Raw genomic sequence first — 8743 nt, 5'->3', positions numbered from 1 at the left:
CAGCGGAAGGGTCTCGGCGCGCCCGGCGCACGCAGCCCGGCCGCTTCCGACACCTCCCCGCTGCTTCCGTGCTCCTTTTGTGCCCGTCATTAAGTCAGAAGTGCGGGAGAGTTCATATAAATCCTGACATTCTCATTCCCCGTGTACACAGGCTCCTCGGGATAAAGAGCCGGGGGGCCAAAGGGAGCTCGTCCTGAAGACCTGCACACAGCCCCATTCAGGCCCGGTGTCCCCAGTCTATTCCTAAGCCACCTAATTCCCAGGGCAAACTGCTCTCGAAGGCAGCTCCCCCCCCAGCCCAGGCTCACGCGGGGCCCTGCAGAAAGGGAGGCCTGGCCGGGCCCTGTTTACTTAGCGCACAAACAGCTTCAAGGCAGTGATGTCAGATTAAAGGAAGAAAGGGGAGAGAAATCAAAGCCTCCAAACTGCACATAAAAGGCAATCGCTGGCAACCAATCTGTTCTGCTTCCAACTCTTTGCACTTTATGAATAAAGGTCAATCTGGCGTTGGCACCCAAATGGTAATGTTCTTATGAGGGTTTAAGCTGCTTTAACAGCTGAATAAGTGAGATGGAGGCGCGGGGCCGCAGCGCGCGGCCGCGCCGGGGGCGGGCACGAGCCGTGGGGCAAGGCCCACGGCCGCCGCGCGGGCACCAGCGCCCACGGCCGCCCCCGTCATCCCCCCACGTKCCCGGCCCAGCTCGCCTGCACTCACCTATTCGTGTCCCCCGGCTTCTGGGGGGGGGTTGATCCTTTCTAGGCCCGGCTTTGCAGCCGCTCGCCCACGTGCTGTCCTGCCTCAGCGTCACGCGGCGGCCTTCCCGAAGCAGCCATTAAACCACCTCAGCTCACCCTCCACGAGGCCGCAGAGACCGGCCAGCTCATTGCACCCATTGCCAAGCGGCCGAAGCTGCGCGCTGCTGCTGAGCACCAGCTAATGGTACCAGGCACAACGGCTTTGCTCGTTGTGAGCAAAGCAGAAGTGGTTTAACTTAAAAAGCAACTCAGAAAAGGAAAATCCAAGTCAATATTTGGGATGCGCTTTCATACAGTCAGGACAAGTGCACGGCAAAATTAATTCATGCCTGGCATTTACAAACAGTAGCTTGATCTTTTAGCTGGTGCCCTTGCCAAGTCAAGCAGTTTTTTAAAAATTAAATTTGCGTAGAGGTGAATTTCGTGCTAATGAAATTGAAAGGCCGGGAGCGATAGCGAGAGCCGGGCCCTGGCCTGGCGGGCTCAGCTGGAGCTCCCCTTATTCCCGCCATGCCGCATGTAGCCCCTGAGCTGCAGGATGTTGGTTACCGCAGCGAGGACAGGCAACTTCTGCCCCATTTCTGTGCCTATGTGTCCATTTACACACTCCCTGCAAGGAAATCTTCCCTCCTCTTTGCTCTTTCTTACAGTGATTTGCGCCCTTTCTCAGGGCCACACTCCATCTCTCGAGCCCGGGTTCGAGCCCACCTCCCTACGAAACCCCCAAACACCACAAAAACACACCCGAAGACACAGAGAGGAACAAACCACCCCAGAGAGAAACAAATCCACCTTTTCTTTAGGGGCTTCAGAGCAAAACGCATTGCAGAGCGCAACAAATGCAAAAGAGCAGGAGAGCAAAAGGGCCAAGCGGCCCCAAAGCCGCCCTCCGACTCCGTGCCCAGGGCTGCGCTTGCTCAGTTGCTGTCAGCGAGCCCCAGCGCCGGCCCAGCTGCCCAAGGGCCCGTGTCCGTGTCTCGTGCAGCCCGGGGAAGGGGCTGTGCCCCCCAGGCCGCCTCAGCGCTTCCCAAGCTGCGGAGCGCGCAGCCCTTCCCGGGGCTCTCGGCACGACGGGTGCGGGGGGCTCGGGGTGCCTGGCGGGGCCACACGCGCATCCCGCTCCTACCCCGGGCCATGCACAGGAGAGCGCTCCCGGAGCATGAGGCTTCCCAAACCAGCATTTCCATTTTAACCCCCCCCAAGTTGCTTTTCCACACGCACACACACATACACCCCCCTTCTCCCCTCTCTGCCTGCCCACCCCGACTTCAGAAATGCAAATGGGGCCAATCCTATTTTATGTTAAAAAGTGAAAAACATTTCAATGTATTCTTGTCTTGTATGACTGCCTAAGAGCCTCTAAATCCCCACCATTTACCAAATTAAACTAATTGAAAGAGCTTCCAAAAGCCACATCTGTAGGCTGACGTCTGTCCCTGCCTTTTGCTTTAGGCTGGGGGAAACTGCTCTCCATCCCATTGATCCCTGAATAGTCACGCCTGTCAGGAAGCCACATCAACCATTATCATTCTAATTTTACTGCCTTTCTTGGTCCCTAATCTAATTTGCAATGATGCTTAAGCATTTCGCGAGGCCATAGCACTTTCTTCAGAATTTCAACAAGAGCATTAAACCCCCAATTTACATTAATGAAGTGCACATTTAATTAGGGGAGAGGGTAAATGGAGGGCTCTTCAAGAGCGGTTTGCGTGATATGATAGGCACTTGAAAAACTAAGATGTACCTGATAAAAGACTCTCCGTGCAGCCTTCGTGCCTGATTTCATCTTCCTTCTTCATTCCCACCCCTCCTTCTCCCCAGCCAACTTTACTTCCTGCCCCAAAGTCACTGAAATAAAACTGAAGAGAGAATAGGGTCAGGCGAGGAGGGAGGGCAGCGCTCCTCTGCGCGGGATGAATAAAAGGCTACTCATTTCCCACAGGCGGGAATTCCGCCTGCCGAGGGCGAAGAGGAGGGCAAGGGGGCTGCAGGCCTCCGTGGGGCGACCAGCGCCCATGCGCCCAGCGCTCCCCACAGCCGGGGGGCTTGGGCACCCGCAGCACCGGCGCTGCTCGCCCCCTCAGGGACAGCCCAGCCCTGTCGTGGATCCCGTGCTGGATCCTGTCCTTCCCGAGGAGGAAGATCTTCTCCCACGGAACCTCTTAGCTGTCGGTCACACACAACCAAGGCCCAGCCGGAGCTCGGGCTGCAGCTGCTGCTGTTGCAAACACGTGTTGTGCAACACGTGCAAACACGTGTTGTGTTGTTACAGGAGAGAAACTCCTCTTGCTGGGATACCGGCGCTTAAAGGCACTGCTCCGGGCAGCCCAAGCCCGCAGGGAAGAGCTCCCTGCTCCCTGCACAGGCAGCACAAGCTCATTTGGGCAGACAGGCCCAAATGTCACTGGTTGGCACAACCCCATGGAGACAGAAGCAAGCAGCCCGTCTGGCCGGCCAGCAGACGTGGCTGCGGGGCACATGCCAGGGGAGGACGTTCTTGTGACGGCACCGACGTTTCCCTGGGAGTTGGGGCTGATCCTCGGCGTTGGCAGGCGCTGGGGGCGAGCCGGGCCCCACTCCACTCTCACGGCCGCGTCCCGGGTGGCCTCTGCCCACCGTGCTGCTCGCGTCCCTCCGCGCGCCTCGCGCTCGTGCTCTGCCTCGTGCTGCTGCCCGCACACCCCGGCCACAGGCTGCCCCCACCAGGAAGGCGGCAGGGCTCCTTTTCCAGCCCCAAAGGACTCCTGGAGTTCTCCGTTGTACTCATCACGGCTCTCCAAAGAGGGGATGCCAAGATGCTCAAGTGGAAAGTCTTGCTCAGCCTTCACCTAGTGCTGCCACAGCGCGCTGGCAGCGAGCGCTACGCGGGTGTCACAGGGGTGCACGCATTGCAGGACTCGTTAAACCCCACGCCTGAAACAGAGAGGAGGATTCCAGCACTGAAAGCCCAATTCAGTGCATGCACACTTGCAATTACACTCCTGTCCCGCTGTACCTTGGAGTGGCAGAGGACCCAAATCGCCTTCTGAGAGCTCCGCACTGGAACCGGGACAGAAAGGCAGAAATGAAGTGTGAGCGCAGTTGGGCTGTGAAACTCTAGCTAGGCGCCTCTCCCTCGCAGCTCGTTAGGCAAGGAGCGAGGAGACGGGGCTCCTTGCAGCCCCCCTTTCCTYGCACGCCCGCGGCCAGGCCTGCCGGGGAAGCCAGCACTTCCCACGGAATCCCATTCATTCCAGGCAGGGCAAGCCAGGCGCACGGGAACTCTCCGGGGGTTTGGAGCCCCCGCGCCGACACCTCTCGTACGCCCACAAGGCAGCTCCTACCTACAGGGCTTAGGGGGTTTGGCAAGTGCAGCACACACCGGGTCAATCCCAAACRCCAGCCGTTACACCGAGGTAGGGCAGAGCAGAATATGCTCCTTGAGCTGGACTTGGCAAGTCTTATGGCATTTTCCTTATGTATCTGACAGAGGTTACAACACTGCTGTCATCCTCCTAAACCTCACAATGCTGGCAGTTAAGTGGCTTTATTACTGTGCCATCTAAATCTGCCTCATATATTCCAGTGCTTGTGATGTCCTTACCAAATACCAGCATGGAAATCGTTGGTCTGAGCTCCCAGTTTCTTCACAGCTGCCATACTGGGCTGTAGGGCAGCAAGAATGAAACAGGCGGAGCTAAGCAGTGGTTTCAACAGCATGCAAGGGGATTAACACAAATCACAGCTTTGCCAGGAGGGTTTATGTGAAAGTTACCTGCGAACCAAAGCCTGCCCTTCAGCAGAAGTCTCAAACTGCAAGGTGGAACCGAGGCGAGCGGCGCTAAGACGGTGCCGCGAATCCGAGGCGGAAGGTGCAAAATCTGCTCTGGGAGATAACGCGGAATGTGCCGTAAAATCCCCCCCAGGGCTCTGACAGCAATACTGTCCCAGGAGCAGTGGGAGGCCAAACGTAACAAAGAACACACACAGACTGATATATTACTTTACAAGTGGAGGAATCTGAGAAGCAAAACGAGGCGGGTGATTTAGAAACAAGTAAGTAGCTGACAGAAGGAGAGCGGAGCAGCGTCGAGCAGCGCAGCAGCGGGGACCRAGCTCCCGAAGGCAGGGCCGAGGGCGAGGGGGAAGAGGTTAAACAACGGAGAGGGAGCCGGGAGAGAAGYGCGAGGGCCGAGCTCTCTACTTAGGCGGGGACTGTCCATCAGCTGCGCCCCGTCAGGGAAYGAGACGTGTCCAGCGGCAGCACCGCTCCCGGCGAGGCGGACGCTACGGGCTCTGCCAAAGTCTTGCCCGCCGAACTGCACACCCGCTCCCCAAAGCCTTCCCTCCTGCCRCGGGCTCCTTTGCCCGCGGACCACAAGCGTTTTGACGTTGTTGCCCTTGTAATTATGCCCTGGGCTGGAGGGAGAGGCAGCCAGGCCGCTGCCAAGCGCAAATCCAACGTGTGGACACAGCGCTCACGAGTGGGACGGGGCCGCGCAACCGGCRGGGACTGCCAAGGACAGACGGGATCCTGGCTGCCCACTGGGTCCCTCTCTCCCAGCCCGGTTCCCTCTTGGAAAAGGGGCAAGGTCCAATCCTGCTGCAAGGGGGGATTAGAGCTCACGCTACGCAGGAAATCCGGGTCCGATGCTTGAGGCCACAGATTATGTTTCACCATTTCCCCGGGTTTGGCTCAGTCGCTTCCAGGTTTGCTTCCCTAAATCCCAGCTGCARAGCTCGGCCCTCCTTTCCAGGAGCCCATGGAAGGCTTCCGGTGCATGGATGTTGGCCTTGCCTCCGCTGCCTCATGGGTACAAAAGGGTGGCTCTTTTTGTGGCCTCATGCCCAAAACTACAACCAAAAGGTGGTCATATAAACAATATACACAATATAAACAACATCAAAAAGCAATATAAAAGCTGGAATCTTTCTTTCACTCTTTTTTCCCCCTCACAAATACGCTGAGAGAGCTTTTATCAGCCCACAGTAGAGGAATTTGCCCCGAAATTCCTTACAAATAAAATACTGGATTGAAAGCATATTTTAAACTTCACTCACAAGCAGYAGAGGAGCAGCAGGGCCACGGGGCTGATGCCGCATGGAATCCCATTTCCAAACAGCGGTAGCATCCAGCAGAGTTGTGGAAGCCTAGAGAAAAACAAACCGTTGCAGTGGAATGAAGCAAGTGAACGCGGCACAACCCCACCAAAGCAATAATGGCAACACGGAATTAACACTATAAATAAGTCAAAACCTGGAAAACTCCATGAGCTGCTTAGAAATCATTAGGCTTTTTCAGCCGCTCGTTAAGGGACAGCATTACCAAAGTGGAACTGTCCTTTTCTGATGGCCGTGTGAACTAGACCCCGTCTTAGGTGGCAGCTGTGCTGATGCACCCAAGCCAGGGGCCTGGCTGCCCGGGGGAGAGCTCACTTCTTTCCCATCCCTGTTACCGAGCTCGGTGTATTTGGGAGCCACGCGAGCCCAAAAGGGAGGCAGGGGCTTCTGCAGCCTTCACAGAGCCAGCATAAACCTCTACCAAATAACTTTTGACACCTAATAATTAATGGCATTATTTTTCATAGTGTGGTTATGAAAAGTCTAGATGGGGAAATTATAGWAACGCAGAGAGCCCTTCCAGCTCACCAGAAATCTTTCTGAAGGCCTGTAACCCACGTACCCTTCTGATTGCTCCATCCCCAAACCCCCACATCCACCTCCCATCAGTTCAACCTCATTTCTTGGCCAGAACATTTTCCCAGACCAGGGGACCGTGCACAAGACATTTCAGTTGCCTTCATTTCCCTCAGGCACACTTATGCACAGAATAAGTATATACGTTGTCCAAAATTACTAATTAGAGCTTGTTAGAGTTATTTGACAACCACCTGCGATCAGATGCTTGGAGGCTTCATTCTGTACAGCAGCCACAGCATTTCTCAGCCAGCGGTGCCCGGATAATGTTCCCTACATCAGCCTAAGGCCTGAATCAGCCCCGAAAGCAGCTCCAGCCTGAGCACTGGAAGGGAAACGGCAGCCAGGTCCTGCCATGTGCCAAGCGCTCCAGCCCTGCCGCACCTTAACCTCTTCTTGGGTTGGGAACTGCGGGTTTGCTCAGTGCTCCCACGCTGGTTTAAGGCTGCTCTTGCCCCCGCTTCTACAGGACCGCTTTGTTTCTGCTCCTCTCTCTTTCCTGCTTCCACAGAAGGCATCAGGCCGGGTACCTTTCAGTGCTGCTCAGCACTGGAAAACGTGGACGACAAAGGGGCTCCGTGGCCGGGAGCTCAGGAGGAGTTAACTCCAAGGTGAATCCCTGTCGTGTAACACGGTGTGTGTGAGTGCTGGGACGAGGGCTGGGTAATCACCAGAGAGCTATTCCACACATTCAGTCATAAATAATTAAGAATAACCTGCCTCCTTCGGCCCACTGGAAGAAGATAATGTCATCTGGCTCAGGGCTGGGGAGCTTTTATTTCCCCTTGGTACCGCGTCAAAGAGAAAAGCCTTATAAATATATTGCGCCGAGCCCGTCGCCTGGGGAGAGCTGGCAACCAAACCGGTGCCTCCGCCCGAGTATCCCAGGCAGATGCTGCAACTAGGATCACAGTCTGCGGGACCAAAAAGCCTTGTAGGACAGGATAATAACTGCTCACAGGGCAGGAGGTGCCACGGGAGACAGAAGACGGGAAGGAATGAACCGAATCCTCCAACTGCCCAGAGAGGGCGGCGGGAGGATGAGAGCGGAGAGGCCTTCAGGCTGCTGCTCTGATATACTCGGATAGGCAACTGTTTGCCTTTGCCTTCTCTTCCACGCTTATCTGAATGCTCTGGAAATCTACCTCCTTAGCTTCTTCCACCCTTTTATTCCCAGGTGTGTCTCCGTTACGGATGTGTCAGTCCRTGGCCTTACCCAAAGCCCACTAGTGCCACCCGCAAGGGCCACGGGGGCTGCGGAACCGGCTGCTGCTCACAGGGATTCCCACAGGCAGAGAGGCAGCCTGTTCCGCCAGCAGGGCTGGACTGCACCTCGCTATTTCTGCCCATTTCCTCCCATTTCTGCTTTCTGTTTCCCCCTTCTGCTATTTTCACTGTGTCTTTGCTTCATGTTTCAAATCCTGCTTCCAACTTAATAACAGGCCCGCATATTTGTCAATCACCAACTCTTTCACTGAACAAAACAACTGAAATATTAGAAGCAAATTAATGCTAACATTCACCATTTGATCTTGAAGTTGGAATGATAATCACRCTTTCATTGATTGGAAACCTAAAAAGTAGGAAGGGACAGAGTGATTTGCCAACCTTAATCCCAAAGATTGGTGCTGGAAATTTCTATCAGCGTAGTGCTCAATTAACGGGCAATTCTTGCTGGGCATCAACCCTACCTGACCTCAGCCTGCTTAAAATTGGAATACTATTTAAAACATATCCCAGAGACACAACTTTCCATTCAGTCGGCCCCTTTCARGAGTTAGGAATACTCTCCCACCCCAGGGATCTTCCTTACAAGGTCAGGGCCTGAAATGCTGAGCTCTGCCTATGATGCAGAGCTCGTCCTACCCCCTCAACCTGTACAGGTCTCTTCGCTTGGCCTTTTGGCAGCTCCTCCCTGCTGTCCCCCGGATGTCCTGCACCTCCCGGAGCATTCGGCCCCCTAAGCAGCCCCGTGCCACCCTAGTGCCCATTCCTCCGTGCTGATGCCCGCCCTGCRCTCCTGGGGGAGTTGCAGCTGCTCGGAGAAGGAGCGGGAAGAAACSGGTGTGTTTTGAGCCCCAACTCCTGCCTGCTGCAAAGTCCTCTGAGAGCAYGACCACAGAATCAGAGTCACAGAAGGGCTGAGGTTGGAAGGGACCTCTAGAGATCACCTAGTCCAGCCCCTGCTCCAGCAGGGACACCCGGAGCACGGGGCACAGGGYGGCAGCCAGGCGGGTTGTGAGGAYCTCCAGAGAAGGAGYCTCCACAGCCTCCCTGGGCAGCCTGTGCCGGGGCTCTGGCACCCTCCCAG

The sequence above is a fragment of the Nothoprocta perdicaria genome, unplaced genomic scaffold (assembly GCF_003342845.1).
Source record: "Nothoprocta perdicaria isolate Ctin4 unplaced genomic scaffold, notPer1 scaffold_376, whole genome shotgun sequence".
NCBI classification, from domain to species: domain Eukaryota; kingdom Metazoa; phylum Chordata; class Aves; order Tinamiformes; family Tinamidae; genus Nothoprocta; species Nothoprocta perdicaria.
This window is presented reverse-complemented; position numbering follows the sequence as displayed.